The following is a 20,598-nucleotide window of genomic DNA, read 5'->3' as shown; positions in this document are numbered from 1 at the left end:
AAAGCACATTCTCTGATGGAAGTATCAGTTTTTCTCAGCTAATGGGCAAGGAAAGTAAAGCCAAGAAGAGGTGCTGGATGATTCCATCCCATTTCACCTAACTGGACAAACCTCTGGACTGTGGGAATGAGGAGGAAGTGATCTTATGTGAAGAGGGTACTATGCACTCAGGAGGCACTGCAAGAAGAGGGCCTAACCCTGGCCTCATTACAGGCCAGAGAACTATCTAGCCTCAAGGAGAAGGATAACAGAGTGGTTCAGAGCTGAGGCTTTCAAGATAGAATTTCTGGAGTCACATCTCACACTGCCACTCTTATCTTGCTCAAGGGCCTTAACCTCTTGGTGCCTCAGTTTCCTCTTCTGTAAAATGGAACTAATAAGGCTAATGTGTAGATCAAACAGGTAACAGTGTTTAGAACCATGCTTGGCATAGAGTTATTATCACATGGTCACTACTGCTGTATTTGATGTGTTAGGCTACTAACCAGATTTCATTTATCCAGACTCCTGACTGTTTATTGTTCCTGGACCCAACCCCAGATCTGCAGAATCAGAATCTCTGTGGGAGAAACCTAGGAATTTGTGTTTTAATAAATGTCTCAGGCAAATCTGGAAAACATAAATGTCTCAGGCAAATCTGCTGAGAAAATTCCTCTTCTGGACCCTGGACCCAATTTAGGATGGTTTCAATCCACTTGCTTCCCACTTTGCCTCTCCTCAGCTACCCTGCTCCCCCTCCCCCACCTGGACACGTCTTCTTCATGACCATGAGGTGTTCTGTTTTCTCATCCTTGTGTGAGGAAGTGCTTTCTCCTCCAAGTGCACATGAATTTCCTTGCTGTGCTCTGCTAGCTCCACTGCCTGGAAGGCTCTTTCTTGCCCTCCCATTGCTGAGCACTCCCATTGCTGAACACACTGTATGCCAGGGTTAGGCATTTTTCCCTCGCAGAGGCCTTCTCCGCATCTTCTTGTCCAGCAGAATTTCTCATGCAGAGCTAGATGGTTGTCTTCTCCCTAGACCTGTCTCCTGGTTCACCTGCAATCCTCTTTAAAGGGCAATTGGAGTTCAGTCATGAGAAACTAAGATGCCATGACCCCCGTGTCACCAGCTGGTGTCTCCTCACCAGGGACAGTGGGGTGTGGATAAGGAGATGATCTAGTCTCTCAGGAGACAGCCCCTGCAGCTGCTCTCACACTCACTAGTACTGGTCATACCTCACACGCCAAAACCATGGCCCCTCCACACCCTGTTCAAGCCCTTTCCCTGGTGTTTGGCCCGGTTCCCTGGAACTGCTCTGTGGCCCCTTTGCTTTCTCCACCATCGTTGCCTACACAGGATGTGGGTCCCCTTCCCACTGTCTTTGCTCCAAGCTTGAAACAAGCCAGTGTAACCAGCACCTTGGGCTGGTCTGCTCCAATCTGGACTGCTGAGCACAGCTCTCCACTCCAGGCCCTGTGGCCTTGCTGCCAGTAGGGAAGATTCTGTAAGTCCTTTGAGCCTGTGGTGATAAGGAGGTCAGAGAGGAGGCCTGGGGCCAAGCCCCAAAGGGCAGACTTCTCTGGAGACTCGGGAACTGGCCAAGTGGGAGGCGAGGGGCAGACATTCCTGGTGTTTCTGTTGCTGTCTTTGCCACACCCTGGGGCTCACCACATATCCTCTAGGTCTGTTGTTTGACCTGCTTTGTTAGCAGATCCCATCTCCTCCACCCCAGCCCTTCTTTTGCTCTGTCCTTTGCCACAGAGGGGGCAGGGGTTGGAGAAGCTGTGGGAGAAGGGAGGGAAGGGATGCACTGTGACTTTAGTGCTGTTGCAGGGAAGCTCCCAAGGCTTGGGACTATGGCTGAGGAAGGTTCTCTGTCCTCCCATGTGGTCATTTCTCCAAGGACAGAGAGAGAGAACAGTGAGAAGACAGAGATGGTGTTATACTCCAGGACTATTTATTACCTCCTTTTTGTACAGATTCTGTTCCTTCTCCAATAGTCAAAGATGACTTTTTGTAAGAACAGATACATGGCTTATACTTTAATTTATTCTTTCATTTAGCAAGTATTCACTGAGAACATACTCTGTCTGGGTCCTTAGGGTAAAGGTGCTGGGAAGAAGTCTGGGAGGTGCTGTAGATGAGACAAGCCTATAGTGCAGTGCCTGGGGTTGAATAGGCCTTAAAAATGGCTTTTAAGTAAAATCAGGCAACTCTGATATAAGGAGATTTTTTAAAATAAATTTTATTTATTTATTCATGAGAGATACACAGAGAGAGGCAGAGACATAGGCAGAGAGAGAAGCAGGCTCCGTGCAGGGAGCCTGATGTGGGACTTGATCCTGGGACTTCCGGGATCACACCCTAGGTTGAATGCAGATGGTCAACCTCTGAGCCACCCAGGGGTCCCTGATATAAGGAGATATAAGGGCCACACAGGTGCTCTAAACAAAATATACAAGGGTCAGAAAATCTTTGCTGCAGTGCCTGAGGGTGGTGTCAAGGTAGAGGTAACACTTGGGTTGACCTTAAAGAACAGGTGAGCATTTGTAACCATGCAGGTGTGGTGAGCACTGTCGACCCGAGTATATGTAGGGAGATGGGAAAGTTCTGGAATACTTGGGCAGTGGGTAAAGTTTAGTTTGGCTAGAGCCCAGGGTTTCTTAAGGAGAATAGTGAAAATCCTAGGAAAGTTGGCCAAGACAAGTCTGTGCAATGCTCATGGAACAAGACGAGAAGTTTTTACTTGATTTGGTCAGATACATAAGCACTGGAGGCTATCCTCCAATAGACAGATGAGTGAACATGACAAATTGTGCTTTAAAGAAGAAGAGTCTTCCTTTCAGGCCAGGAAGATCATCAACATAACAGTGTATGAAGGCAGGAGCAGTGGCAATATGAATAGAAATGAAAAGATGAGATTTAGAGAGTGGTCCTGAGGGAGACTGAGCAGGATTTGGCAATGCTGTGGGGATCGAAGAGAAGAGAGTGACGTATCAGGAAGCGGTTGTGTGCTTCTATGTACTGATCCCCATTGGCTGGGAAGCTTCTCAGTTCAATAATCACAAACATTGATTAGTGCTACTCTCTTATCTTGTGCGAGACAAGCAATACAGGAACAGCAAAGGTGACCAGACACAGTCTTTGCCCCAACTAGAGAAGAGACTTAGAGGAGAACCCAGGCCAAAACTTCTATTCCCTTTGGAGAGAAATCAGAGATGATTGAACGTTGTATTTACTATCATCCACGAGTATGAATGAGAGGGAAAGGGACTTGGATTTCCCAGGAACACCATGGGTAGTTTAATGATTTAATGATTTTGTTTGGCTTTGTTTCATCAAGAGCTATTTCTTTTGACTCTAACATGGGGTATATGTTGAGTCACAAAGGTGAGTAACAGATTGTCTCCCTTCCCCTCTCCCAGCTCTAGGGGATGCTCAGAGGAGTCTGAAAAGAATGGCAGGGCTAGGTAAAGAAGAGGACACATTTCAGTGGTCTGGGATTGAAAGGCAAGGAGGGCACAGGAGCTGAGGGCAGTCTTTCTGCAAGAGGAGGCGTTTAAGCCAGATGTTGGATGGGGTAGGATTTCAATAGGCAGACATTGGAGAAGTGAGAGTGGCGTTCTTGGTGAGAAAAAAGGAGAGCAAAGGTGAGGAGACAGAGATGATAGGACATGTTTAGGGCCTGCTACACTGTCTTGTTTGAAAGATGTATAGGCAGGGGCGACTCATTGACTCAGAAGGTCAAGCCTCTGACTCTTGATTTCAGCTCAGGTCATGATCTCAGGGTCCTGGGATCCACTCCCCCCCACCCCATGTTGGGATCTGAGGCAGGGGTACACTCAGCTGGGAATCTGCTGAAGATTCCCTTTCTGCCCCTCTCTGCCCCTCAAATAAATAAATAAATACATCTTTAAAAAACGATGTATCAAAAAAAAAAAAAAAAACGATGTCTCTTTAAAAAGCATATGTATATGTTCTGTAAACAGAACGCCATCCTGTTTAAAGCTAAAGTTTTGTTTTGTTTTGTTCATGAAGTTAAGAATAACAGTTGGTAAACCAGCTAAGTGGGCTAGAAGTCGTGGTTTAGTTGTTTCCAGTTATACAATGTTCTGGGTTTCTGATTGGGCCTAGGAGACATCCTTGTTTGTTAACAACTGTCAAGAGTTATTTGATTAGGTTATTTCTCTACTCAAGCCCAGAAGTGACTTTTGGCAATAACGTATCCTTGGTACGGAGACTTCCATTACTCACTATCCAAAGGAGTGGAAATCATGCTTGCTTTCCTTTTATGGGGTCTCTTTATGGACAATGAAATGTGTATGTGACAGGACATAGAGGTCAATACATGGAAATCACCACATTTCACAATCATATTCCTGAAAACCCAAATGCTCCATGCAAGAAGTAGGCTGAAATTAGTCTTTTGCACTTTTCTTACTTCATCCTTTTGGATCTTCCTTTGCTCTCAGAGTTGTTGATTCATCAAAGAGCAACTAGAAATATTATGACAACAGTGTCTTTTTTCATGCTCAATAAGAGGACAAGAAGGACCACCCAAGGGTAAGAGAAACAATTAACCAACTTAATTATCAGCAATAAATTGTCAGTAATTCTTAGCTATTCTTTTGGTAACACTATGTGCTAGCATGCTTAAAGTAAATACAAGAATGGATTTTTTTTTCTTTTTGGCAAGGCATAGTAGAGGGATGGTGGTTAGGGTTGGGGAATTGCTTGCCAAAACAGAAAGGATTCTAATAAACACATGAGATTCAAATCCTAAACATGTCTTTGAGTTTGAAGTGTTGAAGTTGGTATCTGATTGTGTACTGCTTTCCTAGGGCTGATTACCAAATGGTCACCAACTACATGGCTTAAGAACAACAGAAATGTATTTTCTCCCAGTTTTGGAGACCAAAGGTTCAAAATCAAGGTGATTTCAGAGTCACATTCCCTCTGAGGTGTTGCAGGGAGAACCCTTCCTTCCCTCTCCCAGCTTCTGGAGCCTCCAGGTGTTCCTTAGTTTGACACTACATCACTCTGCCTCCCAGCTTCATGTGGTTTTCTTTGTGCATCTCCATATCTGAAGCCTCCCCCTGCCTTTCTCTTAAGAGGGATACCTCTCATTGGATTTAGAACCCACATGAATCAAGGATAATCTCTGAGATCCTTGGCATAATTCCACCTGCAAAGACTCTTTCCCCAAATATGGTCAATTTACAGGTTCCAGGGATGAAGGCATAGACATATCTTTTGGGGGCCATCAGTGTATGACACTGAAGATGCATTCTTTGGTGGCATAAGGATGTCCTCCTGGATGTTCAACTAGTTTTTGTTGATTACTCATCCTTAGGACAGCAGAAGATTGAATTTAGTGCAAGGAGATTATGGTGAGTCCAAGAAATCTGCACTTGGGACAAGAGGAGTTATGTAGTTTACTGGACAGAGATTATAAATTCATTTTACTAATCACAGTATATTTTGGAAATTTATCAACAACTTTCTTGATAAATTCCAATGCTGGGAATTAGAGATCTCCAAAGAGAGTCAACCACATGGTACATTTTGTTGTTCATAACACACTTTCTTGGTTTTTTTTTTTCTCTCTTTATTTGTTTTAAAGATTTTATTTATTTATTCATGAGAAACACAGAGAGAGGCAGAGGCAGAGACATAGGCAGAGGGAGAAGCAGGCTCCCTGTGGGGAACCTGATGTGGGACTCGATCCCAAGACCCCGGGATCACAACCTGAGCCAAAGGCAGAAGCTCAACCACTGAGCCACCCAGATGCTCTTCCCCTTTCTCTTGAAAATAGAAATCTTTGAATTGATCCAGTTGGGCATTTGAAACTCTGAAATGTTATGGAATAAAAAAGTACATTTTAAAGCAAGTCTCCCTAAAATAAATAGAAGACAACCCAGCAAATAATACACATTGAAGATTTTTCAAGAATGTTTTTGATGGCACCCCTTTGGGGTCAGAGTTCCTTATTTTTCATCTGGGAATAGTAAGACATAGAGAAGCCAGGGCCACAAATGCAAACTTAGCTCCCTAAATAATACATGCAGAATCCCTTTTCTCTTCCAGTAGCTGAGAAACACAGCCACCCACATATTCCTGCTCCTCTCCCCCGGTGCTTTCGGTTGGTAGTAGGAAATTGCTGGGAGAGCACTGACTCACCGGAAATGCTCTCTTTTTTCTAGAGTAAACAACAAGAATGAAATTGTGTCAGCACCATTTACCAATTTTATTTTTAATTGGATTCTACGCCTTTGATCACTGAAGGGGAAATAGTGAATGAGGGCCGGCACAAGCTTAAGGACCGGCATTATTACCTTGTATGTTCGTTTAGACCATTTCCCACCATCCACCTGAGATGCAGTTATTTATTAGCATAATATGCTTACGGATCTATCTGCAGGGCTTAAAGATGGAAATTGAAACTCTGTGATGATTTAGCTGAAAGTTACTGGAGCATTCATAAAGCTGTCAGAATTACAAGAGAAACCACATTAAGAAAACGCCAGCACTAGTTGCTATTAAATGGATATTCAAACATCGTCAGCACTGTTATCCACAGAGGGCTGGTCTAATTTATAAGCTCCTGTACAAGGGGATAATGGTAGCTGCAGGTTCAAAGGAAAGTGGATCATAGGAATGACATTAGGAAGAATGATCACATGTTTTAAAACATAAATCAGGACACAGGACAAAGGACTTTCCCCCGATTCATTTTTTTTTTAATATATTTACATCTTTAAAAAGTATTCTCACTAATAAATCACATTTATAGAAAACAATGAAATGAATTGAAAAGGTACAAATTCAACTTTTATTCATTCAACAAATACTTATTGAGTGCCATTTGTATGCCAGGCATGATTTTAGGTAGTGGATATGATGCAGACTAAACAAAGTGCTGACCATAGATAGTAGTTCATTGTTTTATCAACAGAGGTTTATTGAAGGCTGCTACACACCAGGCATGTGCTATGGTTGATATTCTGTTGATTTACAATCATATACATTTGTGATCCTATATACTCTTGGGAAATGAAATGTTACTGAGTCTCTGAGCCTAAGAATTCCCGGGAGTAGCTAGGTGTCTCCCATGAGTCTGCTGATCACTCTTGAGCATAGCCTGCTGCTCTGTTGGCTAAGCTAGAGTTCTGTAGACTCAGTCTCCATGTACAGAGTCACTGTACTGAGCCAAAATTTTGTTTCCATTTTCACGGCTGCCTCTACGTTTACAGCCTCAATGCTGGTGGAGCCAGAGATCTGGATGTGATGTTGGTGTCCCTGGAATGGAGCCTTGTGTTCTGAGATGGCGACCTGTCATGACTTGTCATGTGAATGAACTCTTCCTCCAGCACACTGAGCTCGGGTTGCTTGTGCCCCAGGAGTTACAGTGTTTAGCCAGCCAGTTCTGTCAATTCTTCCCAAGCAGAGGTTCCTTTGCCGTCTTGCATCCAACTCACACATCTGTACCCTCTCCTAGCCCCATAAATCTAAAGATGTTAGTGCGTGTAACTTCCACTCCTTATGGGCCTCTGAGACCTGCCACGCCAAGGCATCTGGTTACACACATGCATCTTTGAAAACAAGATAGTCTGGGAAAATCTAGAGCAGGTGGCCTTAGATATATAGCCTCTAGGTACAGACTGAATGACCCAGAGTTCAAGGTAGAAAAGCCAGTATTTTATGGAAATGGGCAGTTAAGAAAAGATGACCCAGGAGTCAATTACAAAGGCAAAAAACAAATTTGAGTATGAGCCGTACACCCAGAAATGAAATTGAAGTTAAGGTGCAATAATTAGAAACATGGGAATCTGCATCAGAAATCAAATTAAATTGGCAAAGAACTTAACGATGTACCCCCAGATCTTCACAGGGAGAAATTATTACTTAGGCCTATTCTACTATTAAAGATGTGGTCATTGAGCTTCTGACCCGATGCAGACTCTGCATTAGGCAGTGGGGACAGAAGGATGAACGAGTTCTTTTCCTTGCCTTTAAGAAGCTTAGAGTCGAAGACAAGGGTCGGAAAGTACAGCCCTTGGGACAAATCCAATGCACTTCCCGTTTTTGCACGGTCTGTGAGCTAACAATGGCTGTTGCATTTTAAATGGTTGGGAAGTGGGAATCAAGAGACTAATGTTTCCTGATATGTGAAAATTGCATGAGTTCAAATTTCAAGGTGTGTAAATTAAGTGCTTTTGGACCATGGCCATGCTCATTCGTTCATGTGTTGTGTCTGGCTGCTTTCCTGCTACAGTGTCAGAATTGAGTACTTGCCACGGATTGTATGAGCCACAAAGCCTGAAATGTTTACCCACTCCTGATCTAGGAGATGGGGCAGAGGGAACAGCACAGACATAAGCACATGATTAGGGGAGAATATGAAGGTAAAGATGACCCCAAGGGTATTTCTGGAGCATTGAAGAGAGCATTACAAAAGAGGCATAATTTTCAGTTTATTTCAGTTTACTAGAACACATGTATAATTACCCAGAGAATTTTAGATACTTTTTTTTTTTTTTTTTTTGCTGTTATATAAACAAGGAGCCAAAGAAACAAACAAAAAAAAGAAACTTGTGACTGTATTTCCAGCTTAACTCTTCTGGTTATTTTTTTTTTTTACTTACTTATTAGTAATAATATTTTAGCTTTCTTTTAATAACATTTTATACACACAGGTATTAATATTGCTTTATTACCAGTTGTCTTATATGTATTATTAAAACATTAGTTGTTCAGGATATCCTGCATCGGATGAAGTTTTTTTTTTTTTTTTTTTTTTTTTTTTTTTTTTTAAAGATTCTTTAATTTTTAAGTAGTCTGAAGGCTGTGGTCTGGAGCAACTTGGCAAGGCTGGGTCTCTGCATGTGGTTTAAAGGGCAAGTCTCCCCCAAAGGCCTGAGAGAGGGGTGTGCTCTGAGACACTCCCTTTTATTGGATCGGGCTTCCTGGGACAGGAAGTGGGGAACCTGGATGTCAGCAGGTACCAATGGTGGCAGCTGCACATGGCTGACCTCAGGGGCATTTTTAAATAGAATCTCTTCCATATCTGACCTGGGGGAGCTGAGCAGAAAAAGACAGATATGGGACTTTGTTTCTCATTTTATATTTTTATCTTTGGCTTCCTCTGGTGAAAGTATAAACTCACGCTGTAAATGAACAAGTGGTCAGAAGTCCACACTGACTCACGGAGAGGCAACATGGCACTAGTTGTGGGGTTAGGATGTCTGGATTTGAATACTGGCCCTGTCACTCAGCAGTTTTGTGACTCTGGGAAATTTACTTAGCTTCTAGATATTAGCGCTTGTTAAATGGGGAAAGTACTAGCAGCTATCCAACAGGGTCATTGTAGATTAAATAAATTAATGCATGAAAAACATTGGAAACAATGCCCGGCATGCAGAAGAGTCCTCCACATTTGCCATGATGACAATGATGATTAATATTAATTTGCTCTCTTGGAAATTACCTATTTGGGGTCCACCCTAAACATTGTTTTTAGGCTCTTAACATATTTCGCCACACTCCATCTTCGGAGCGGGAATCCTTCCCTCTGTCTCTCTTTTTCCTGAGGTCCTCCCCTGAATTCTGGCCTCTTCCATTGTCTTTTTGTCTTACTTCAGTCTTTTAAATCCTGACTGTAGCAATCTAGCAAATATGCCCAGGCACTAACTTTTATTATCCTTGTGAGGGAAGCCTAGTGGAGTGATTAAACGCTCTATCGCAATACCATTGATGATCGAGTTTCTGTTTTAGAGCATCAGTCATTTCTTCTGCAGCAGAAATGGTGACCACTACATATTTGTTGGATTGAATTGAATTCTATTCTTGCTCTGACAGTGATGAAGATCCTATTCTTAAAAATTTATTGCTGCATTAAATTAGCCTAGAGCTTAAGAACTGGACAGGTATCCATTGATTTACATTTAACTACCCGATACTTTCTGCTTGAACGTTTTGCTCTGGAAAAGAGAGTTTGGAATTTCTGTGTCCCGATTTATACAAGGGATGTATTATGATTCTTCAAGCAGATCATCCTTATCCACAATTTTCTGGAACTCTTGCTTTAAGCATATGCTTACTGGGCTCCTTATTCGTTCCCAGCTGATTTGTTATTGGCTCAGCTTCCTCCCTTTCCTTGCACTCAGCTGCTCATCTCTGAGTTTCAGAGATGCTTGCAAAGGACTGATTTAGGATTTAACAGAGGGAGAGCGAGTGTTTTAGTTATCTGTGTCTGTATACCACACTGCCCTCGAACTTAGCAGTTTGAGACAATGAACATCTACAATCTCACAGTTTCAGTGGGTCAGGAAGCTGGGAGTGGCTTGGTTGGGTTATTATGGTTCAAGATTTCTCACGACGCAGCAATCGAGGTGTCAGTCAGGGTTGCAGTCTTCTGAGACTTGATTGGGTTGGAGGATCCACTTCCAAAACTGTGAGCATAGCTATTTTCTGGGGCCTTCATTTCCTTGCCAGGTTGGCTTCTCTTGCAGGGCTGCCTACACACAACAGTAACTGGCTCCTCCAGAGAGTGAGCCATGTGAATGAGTAAGAGTGTCCAAAATGGAAGCCAGAGCTTTTATAATCTAGTAGTAGAGATGGCATGTTATTATTTTTTGTATAGTATTGGACATGCAGATCAACACTCGTACCATGTGGGTATAGACTACAAAAGAGTGTGGATAACCAAATGTGGGTTCCTTGGGGATCATCTTGGAGGATCAGTCCCATATTCTACCCTCTGGTTCCTAATGATTCACATCATTCCCACATGCAATATACATTCATTCCTGCACAGGTTGCCCCAGAGTATCTCACTGAAGCACTAGCTTGAAATCCAGAATTTTCTTATCTATATCAGCTCCAGCAGAAGAAGGGGCTCTTCAGGTGTAGCTCCTTAAATGCAACTTCTCAAGTACAGTTCCTCTTCATTTATGAAACTAACTCCCCACACCCGACATACAGTGGGGGAGCAGGCATAGGATAATGGTGATAGACATTTCTGTTCAAAAAGAGGGAGAATGAAAGGCACACAAAAAGTTACTAGTATTTTAGAAATAGCAATCTGGAAACCAACTAGTTAAATGCCTGACTTTGATCAACTATTGAAGCCTGGGAATAATTCTCCATGGCTCTCAGCTCTGCCTTCTGGGCTTTTGGTTCCTCCCAATGAAATCATCTTTCTCTTTTTTTTAAAATAAATTTTTAAAAAATATTTTATTTATTTATTCATGAGAGAAAAACAGAGAGAGGTAGAGACATAGGCAGACTCCATGTGGGAAGCCTGATGTGGGACTCGATCCCAGGACCCCAGGATCACACCCTAAGCTGAAGGCAGATGCTCAACCACTGAGCCACTGAGCCACCCAGCCATCCCCCCCCCTTTTTTTTGCCATCCCTTTTTTAAATACAATTTTAATGTTAGAATAGTTTCAGATTTCTACAAACTTGTATGTTACTTAGCTTCTCCAGGCCTCAGTCTCCTCATCTTGCTTTCTTTGTTTCAAATGCCCTCTGGTATTTTCACCCACTTGCTTCTCCAGACTAGAAAACTCATTCTTAATTTTTACTCCTCTTCTCCAGTGTGCATTCCAGACTGCCCAACCCAAGGTCAATGCACGTTTGGTTCTCCTGACATGTGTTTCTTCCGCATCCTGTTATGCACATGAATGCAGTGTATTAGAATTATTTATTTTCTTGTCTCTTGTCTTTGTTTCTTAGCACATTGAAGGCTAGAATCCAAGCCAGTGTCTAAAAGAGAGAGGTGCTTAAATATTTCCTGAATAAATTGAATACATTAAAGAATTATTTTTTTAAAAATAAAAATACAGAGCAAGTGTATAGATTCATGTAACTACCATTAACAATCAGGATACAAAACAATTTCATTACTACATGAAATGTCTTGCTATCCTTTCCTTTACCCCTAAACCCTGGCAATCACTAGTCTATTCTCCACTCCAAGGTTTTGCCTTTTCCTGAATGTCAAATACATGGAATTACAGTATGCAACCTTCTGAGAAATGATTTCTTTATTCATGCAAGCCTTTGAGAGTCATCTAAACTGTTATGTATTTCAATAATTTATGACTGCAGTGTTTATACTGCTGAGTAGTAACCCACTGTATGGATATAACACAGTTTGTTCATCCATTCACCTATTGAAAAACATTTGGGTTGGTTTCATTTTTCAGTCATTATGAATAAACTTTCCTATGAACATGTTTTTGTGTTAATTCAGATTCTCATTTCTTTAGGCTAGATATCTTGGGATAGTATTTCTGGGTCATATGATAAATATATGCTTAACTTTATAAGGAACAGCAAATTGTTTTCCAGAGTAGCCACATCATTTTACATTCCCACTAGTAATGTATCAGAGTTCGGTTGCTGTGAATCTTTTCCAGAACCTAGTAGTATCAGTATTTATTTTTTTGGGGGGGTCCATTTTAATAGATATGTAATGGTATCTCATATGGTTTTAATTTGTTTTTCCCTAATGGTTAATAATGTTGAATAAATTTCCATGTGCTTATTTGTCATCTATATGTTCTCTTTGTTGAAGTGTCTGTTCAGTTCTTTTCCCCATTATAAAAATTGTATTTATATTCCTACTGCAGAGTTTTGAGAGTTCTTTATATGTTCTGGGTACAAGTTTCTTGTTAGTTATATATTATAATTTTTTTCCAATCTGTAGCTTGTCCTTTAATTATCTTAACAATATTATTTTAATGAGGTGCAATTTATCTTTTTCATTTTTTAGTGGCTAGTGCTTTTGGAGTCATATCCATGAACTTTTGCCTAAAGATTTTCTCCTATTTTCTTCTAAACTTTATACTTATTACATTTATATCTGTGATACGTTTTGAGTTCTTTTTTAAAGCTTTTATTTATTTATTTGACAGAGAGAGAAAATGAGAGAGAATGTGAGTGAGAATAAGCTGAGGGAGCTGCAGAGGAGAGGGAGAAGCAGATTCCTTGCTGAGCAGGGAGCCAGACATGGGGCTTGATCCCAGGACCATGGGATCATGACCTGAGCCGAAGGCAGATGCTTAACTGACTGAGCCATCCTGGGACCCCATTTTGAGTTATTTTTGTATAAGATGTGAAAGATATGTCAAAATCAATTTTTCACATAATGATGTCTAATTGTTCTAAAGCCAAGTGTTGGACAGACCAAGCTTTCCCTATTGAATTACCTTTGCATCTTTCTCAGAGGTAAATTGATCATATTTCTGGGTCTCTACTCTCTTTAGTTTATTTTAATGTCTAGCTATCCAGAAATACCATACTGTTCTGACTACTGTAGATTTATATTAAGTCTTATAATTACATAGTATGATTTATCCACATTTACTCTTTCTTTTTTCTTCAAAATGGACTATTCTAGCTCCTTTGACTTTTCATATAAACTTGAGAATCAGTTTGTCCATATCTAACAAAAATCTTGGATTTGATTGCTATTGCATTAAATCCATGGAACAATTTGAATCTTTGAATACATTAAAACAGTATGTTTCTCCATTTATTTAGGTCTTTCAAAATTTATTTCATCAACATTTTGTAGTTTTTAGCTTACATGTGCTGCACATGTCTTATTATATTTCTACATAACTCCATTTTTAGGAGGATTTATTGAAAATGGTATTTTTACAGATTTTCATTCCCAATTATTGTTCATTGTCAGACTTCTGTGTGTAATTTTGTATACTGAGATTTTGCTAATTTCATTTTTAGTTCTGGGAGTTATTTTTTATTTTTTTTACTTTATTTATTTTTTTGTATATTTTTTAAATTGGAGTTCGATTTGCCAACATACAGTATAACACCCAGTGCTCATCCCATCAAGTGCCCCCCTTAGTGCCTGTCACCCAGTTGCCCCAACCCCCCACCCACCTCCCCTTCTACTACCCCTGTTCATTTCCCAGAGTTAGGTGTCTCTCATGTTCTGTCACCCTCTCTGTTATTTCCCACTCAGTTATTTTTTAAATAGATATCTTGTGATTTTCTATATAGACAAATGTGATCTATTTAAAAGTACACTTTATTTTTTCCTTTTCCATCTGTGTGCCTTTTTATTTTTCTTGCCTTGTTGCATTGGCTAGGATTTCCAACATCTATATTTATGAAGGAGACTGATCTACAGTTTTCTTGGGTACTATTTTTGGTATTTAGTATCTTTGGTTTTGATTTTGGCTGGTCTCACAAAATGAATTGGGAAGTATTCCCTTCTTATCTATTTTCTATTAAAGATTGTGTAGAATTTGCTTTCTAGCTTCCTTCAATGTTTGGTAGAATTCTCCAATGAAACCATCTGGGCCTGGAGATTTCCTTTTCTGAAGGTTTTACAAATTAATAAATTTCTTTAATAGCTAAAGAATTCTTTGGATTATCTATTTCATCTTAAATGAATTTTGGTAGTTGGTGTTTTGTAAAGGAATTAATATACTTAACCTGACTAAGTTGTTGAATTAGTTGTGTGCACATAGTTGTTTGCATAGCTATGGGGGTATGATAAGCTCTTCCTGCTTTCATTCCTGATATTGGTAATTAATATCTTCTTTCTTTTTTCTTTGTTAGTCTGGCTGAAGACTTATCAATTTTCTTTATTTTTTTCAAGGAACCAGATTTTAGTTTATTGATTTTCTCTTTCCAATTTCATTAGTTTTCTTCTATTTCTATTAGGCTTGACTTGAGTTTATTTTTCTTCTCTTTTTACTTTCTTAAGGTGAGATCTTAGACCTTTTATTTAAAACCTCTTTCTTTTCTAATATAAACATTGATTTTCTTTTCTAATATAAATATCCCTGTAAGCACTTTATTAGCTACATCCCAAACATTTTGATATGTTGTATTTTAATTTTTGTTCAGTTCAAATATTTTCTAATTTTCTCTGAGACTTCCTTTTTTGACTCAGATTAATTAGAAGTATGTTGCTTAATAGCCAAGTATTTGAAGACTTTCTAATTATGGTTCTGTTATTGATTTTTATTTTAATTCCATTGAAGTCAGAGAAAATACTCTGTTGGGTTTTGATTTTTTTAAAAAATTTGTTAAGGTTTGTTTTATGATCTAGGATATGATTTACCTTGGTGAATCTGTCATATGCACTTGCAAACAATTTGTATCCTGCTCTTGTTGGATAGAGTGTTCTATGAATGTCAGTTCGGTCAAGTTGGTTGATAATGTTGTTCAGTTGTTCTACATTCTTGCTGGTTTTTTACCTACCTGTTCTATTGAGTACTGAGAGAACAGTGTGAAATTTCCAACTATATCTGTGGATTTGTCCATTTTTCCTTTCACTTCTATTTCTTTTTGCTTCATGTAATTTAAAGTTCTATTGTTAGATGCAATATATGTTAAAGATATGGCTGTCGAAATCAGCCAAAACAACGAAACAAAAAATGACTAGGATGAATTTTAGATACACAATGAATAGTTTGTTGGTATAAATATATCCTAAGTAACATTTGTATTTTATCTGGCAACTCTAATTCAGGATTGTTATGTCTTCTTGATGAATTGGCCTTTTATTAATTTGTAATGTCTCTCTTTATCCTTGCTAATTTTCCTTGCTCTGACATCTACTTTGATATTAAAAGTGATTCCAGTTTTTTTTCCCCTTAGCTTTTTTTTTATTATTAGTATTTTCATCTTCTAAGCACATCAAATAGAGACAGGCATTGTCAGATTTAAAAATAAGAATAGCAACACCAGTAACCATGTGCTACCTACTAGGAACTCATTTTAAATATAATGATATTGATTATATTATGTGTCAAGTAGTATACCAAATGCAATTCTATTTAGGTAGACAAAAACACCAGAGTTATCACTTTCAGAAGAGGAAACTGCAGTTTGAAAATGATATAGTTATTGCTTCAGGTCATACAGCTACTAAATAATGGAATCAGAATTTAAAGCTTAGCCTAACTCCAAAGTTCATGTCTTAAGTACTAGATTGTTCTTTCTGGTTACCTTGCCTGTAAAGCAAATTTTTGCTTTGTTTTGTTTTGTTTTTGGTTAAGGACCAGGTGAATATTTTAGGCTCTGCAGGTCATGTAGTTTCTTTTGCAACCATCCAACTCTGCCTACAGTCCAAAAGCAGCCACTGATAATCTCTAAATAAAAAAGTGTGCTTGTGTTCTGATAAAACTTTATTTAAAAGACAGGTGATAGATTAGATTTGACCTGTGGGCTTCTGTTTGCCAATTCCTGCTTCTAGGTTATGGGTGGATTTTTCTGTTCTTGTCTCCTGTGGGCTATATTTCCTGGTTCTTGATTTATGAGTTCATTCCAGGTCATCATAACTAGTGATAAAGCTTAATTCACATTTCAGGCAGTCATGTGTCATATGACCTATTCCCTTACCTAAGATCTATTTCTCTTATAAGGAACATTAACTTCTTTCTTCTTTCTTTCTTTCTTTCTTTCTTCTCTCTCTCTCTCTCTCTCTCTTTTTTTTTTTTTTTTTTTTTTTGGCTTAGCAGGTCCTATTATAAATGCAGGATTCAGAGGCAAAAGAATAGGAACAGTGATATACAAGGCTCTGTCTAGGAGAACAAGGAGAGAGAGAGATGTTAAACACACACAATCTGCCTTCACTATGCAGCCTGGTTGCTGAATCTAGTCCAAGTATACATGTAATTCCAGTCTACTACATCCTTGAAAGAATCATTTAGTTTCTTCTTGTATGCCTCTAGGGTTATGGGACTCTCAATCCCTAAAGATATCTTTCTTTATCTAAATCCCTAAAGATACCTTCCTGTATCTTCCTTGGGGATGGAATAAGTAGATTGCCCTTAGTTCTTGGAAATGTTGTGTAAATAATGAACTGAAATGTGTCTCTGTGTGATTTGTTTCCATTGTTTGAGTCTTACCCTTTGAAGTCACACAAAATGAATGTAATTTCTTCAACAAGGCAGTCTGGGATTGTAAATTTATTTTCTACTAGAGGAAGGAAAAATACTAGATCTCACAGTAGGGTCAATAGCAAGCACAAAATGCTTAAAAATAAACTTAAAAAAATTCCAGGATTTATGTGTAGAAAATTTCACACATTTTTGAAAATATAAGAAAAATGGAAACAAATGGAGAAAAACACAATGAGAAGACAATACTATACAATGAGAAGACAATACTATAAAAATGCTGATTATTACCAAATTAATCATTAGATATAATATAATTCTTATTCAAACCCCAACAGCTTTAGCTTTTAGCAGGGAATATTTTGAATTAGGACTTGACTGAGCCTGAGTTTAGCATGGGAGTGCTTGCGGACTGAGGAAAGATGGGGTATGGGGTGGAAGAAGCAGGGCTGAATAGTGGGAAAACCTGGTCTGCAAAAGAGTATCAAGCTTCCTCTCCCCATGGGGAGCATGGCACTAGTTTGAATCTTTAGTTATACCAAGTTGGGGTTCCCCTAGCTCCCAATCAGTCAGTTATCACATGCTTCAAGAAGGAGGCCGGATCACAGGTGTGGTGTTTTTCTTTAGCTGAGTGCTCACAGCTGAGGACCATCTCTTGAGCACTCTCAGCAGTTGGGAGAATAATCCTCTCTACCTGAAGAAGGATCTGGTGGCTCATCACAACATCTACCCTGTGAAGAAAATTGGACAAAACTTCTGTCAGTAAAGTTCATCTAAAATATGGGGGAAATCTTGCCCCATGAGATAGTATACTATGAAGCTACCCACAATCATTAAGAGTAGATTATTGGCATAGGCAAAGAGAGACCAATCAGTGAAACAGAAATGCAAGAGCAGAACAAGAACCAGACTTTTGCATATGTAGGAACTTAGTACATAACACATGTGATCCTTCAATCTAGTAGGGAATGAATGATCATTCAATAAACAGTATTGAAATTAAAATGAAGTCAGCTTCCCTATCTCATACCTTATACTAAAGCTAATTTTAGGTGGATTAAAATCCAACTTAATACAGAAAAGAAAACTTAATAGTGCTAGAAAAAAATGTAACAACGGGAGTAGAGGATTTCCCGAGGATGATCTCAAGATCAGAATCTGTAAGAGAAAAAATATTAACATCAAATAAGATTAACAGTGTACAATGGCAACAAACTTACTGTAATAAAGATTTATTTTATTTTAGAGAGAGTGAGTATGTGCACATGAGGGGAGAGGCAGAGAGAAAGGGTGAGAGAGAATCCCAAGTAGACTCTGTGCTGACATGGAGCTGGATGCAGAACTCGATCTCACAACCCTGAGATCATGACGTAAGTCATAATCAAGAGTCCAATGCTTAACTGACTGAACCATCCAAATACTCTGGCAACAAATTTACTGTAATTCATGTATCTAAAATTGATCAAAAGCTTATTATGTACCAGACACTGTTATCAGGACTTGATATGATTTGCCATCTAACCCTATAATTAAGGTACTGTTATGTTTCTTATTTTAGAGTTGAGGAAACTGAGGACTACAGAGACATTTACCTGGTTTACATAACCAGGATGTGGAAAAGCCATGATTTGAACCCGGTTTGTTCAAACTCCCCATTCTTTAAACAAATGTGGAAGACAGTGACAACCTAGGAAAAGTGTCATCAATGACAAAAGGTCATTATCCCTACTTGAAAAAGGTCTGTTACAAATTGAAGCTGAATTTGTCATTATTCCAATAGAACATTTAAAAACCCAAAGTAAAGAAGAAAAATAACGAGCAGTAGATAGGTGAGAAGAGCTCCAACTTTAAAGTCTCACCAGTGAAGAAGAAATGAAAATTTCAAATAAGGAGAAAGCATTTTTCCTCTGACCCATAAGCCAAGAGTGAAAAAAGCTATAACCTGAAAGTCCCGGTGGTGCAGTGGTTTAGCGCCGCCTGCAGCCCAGGGCGTGATCCTGGAGACCCGGGATCGAGTCCCACGTCAGGCTCCCTGCATGGTGTCTGCTTCTCCCTCTGCCTGTGTCTCTCTCTCTCTCTCTCTCTCTCTCTCTAGCTGTGTCTCTATGAATAAATAAATAAAATCTTTTAAAAAAAAAAAAAGCTACTTCCTGGAGTGACAAGTATATGGGGAAATGGCCATTGCCATATAGCTAGTGAGAATATTGAGCAGTATAAATTTTCCAGAGCTGTTTTGCAATATTTACCAAAAGCTTTGATTCAACATGGTCACCAATAGTTATTTAGTTTAAGAAGATACGTAAATATATATTAATATATGTTAATAATATATTAATTAATAACATGCATTATTCTGGTGCTGTAATGATAAGAGTTAATTTTTAAGAACAGAATATATTTCCACTATACTATACTCTCATTAACGATGTCAATGCATATCTGAATTAACCTAGAAAATTGTTTAGTTTTTTACTGAGTGAAAAAAAGGTATGTATAGTGTCACATTTTGTAAATAGAGCTATAGGTATAATTATCTGGATGGCTATATCTAGAATCTTAGCAATACTTACCTTTAGATGGTGAGATTATGGACAATTTTTCCTCTTTTTATTAATCCTTATATTCTTATTTTCTACCGTAAATGTTTGCATCTTGTGTAAAAAATATAAATTTTGTTGATGTCAAAGTTTTGAGTAGATGTTCTTAAATCTGAAGCCTTTTTGGAAATAGCAGTCACATTCCTAGCTGGCATTAAAAATATCTGTAAAATGTGTTTCGCCTGGTTTCATTTTTTTGGTTTCAATTTGGGTCAGTTTTTAAAATTTCAACTTGGATCTTTTTTTTTTTTTTTTTTTTTTGGCCTGGGTTCTCTGTGTATGTTTGCTCCCAGTACCTAGAAAACTTGCCTTTTCATTTGGTAAGTAAAGCAGTCAGAACAAAGCCACCAATGTAATTTGAGTAGGTGTGGATCAGAATGAATCAGGCTGCAGGAAATGATTTGGGACTGTTTTTCAAGATCTTTGCTTTTTTTTCAGTCTTTTGTATTCAGGGAAGATTGAAAGCCCATGTGGGAGAGAAAGGCTTTCAGATTCTCAGGTTTTTAAAATACAGGTCTCCAAGGCCTTCGACTGAGCTTCCTAGGCATGACAGGAACAGAATTTGGTGCAAAAAGCAAGCAAATCGCCTTGGCGAAGATATTATCCCTTGGTCCCTCCCAGCTCCCCAAGTGTCCTGGGCTTTCTCTGCTCTCTTCCTCTGTCAAACATCTCTCTGCCTTTTCTCTACTTCTCATCCTCTCAGCTCCCTAAACTGCCAGTGTCCTTGAATTTGAACTTCTTCCCAAAGAGAGAAGAATAGCCTAGGGAAATAAGAAGAGGAAACGAGTTTATTTTCCAGTTCTCAGGGGCTACCTTTAGTAAGAAGGCTCCAGGACTGTGCCAAGCAGTGTATGTGTATTGCTGTTTTGTTTACTTTTATATATATGCATTGCCCTTCCACCTACCCCCTCCCTAAAACTGTCTGCACACCCTGCTCATCCCTACAGGATTCCTGACTGGGGAGCCATGTAACAAAGGGAAGGAAGAATGAGATACAAGCACTATGCTATCATGGACACTGGGGGGCAAAGGAGGGTGGGAGATGGTCTGAACAGAATAGGCTGTGGTATAGCAAAATACCTACAGATATTTCTGCTCATTTCAGATTCGTTTGTTTGTTCTTTCATTTATT

The 20,598-nt window shown here is 39.1% G+C and overlaps 1 long non-coding RNA gene across 4 annotated transcripts in view; it reads left to right on the top strand.

Moving 5' to 3' along the window:
- The window catches only part of LOC144303165 (uncharacterized), a 51,897-nt gene that overhangs the window by 13,533 nt on the left and 17,766 nt on the right, over positions 1–20,598 (top strand). The window contains exon 1 of one of the 4 annotated variants that reach the window (XR_013370222.1): positions 4,438–4,543. The exons of the other annotated variants lie outside the window; for them this stretch is intronic. This is a non-coding gene — a long non-coding RNA (uncharacterized LOC144303165). Of the gene's footprint in view, positions 1–4,437; positions 4,544–20,598 lie in introns of those variants that run through there. 4 annotated transcript variants of the gene reach the window in all.

Source organism: Canis aureus, chromosome 32 (genome assembly GCF_053574225.1).
Source record: "Canis aureus isolate CA01 chromosome 32, VMU_Caureus_v.1.0, whole genome shotgun sequence".
NCBI lineage: Eukaryota > Metazoa > Chordata > Mammalia > Carnivora > Canidae > Canis > Canis aureus.
This window is presented reverse-complemented; position numbering and strand designations above follow the sequence as displayed.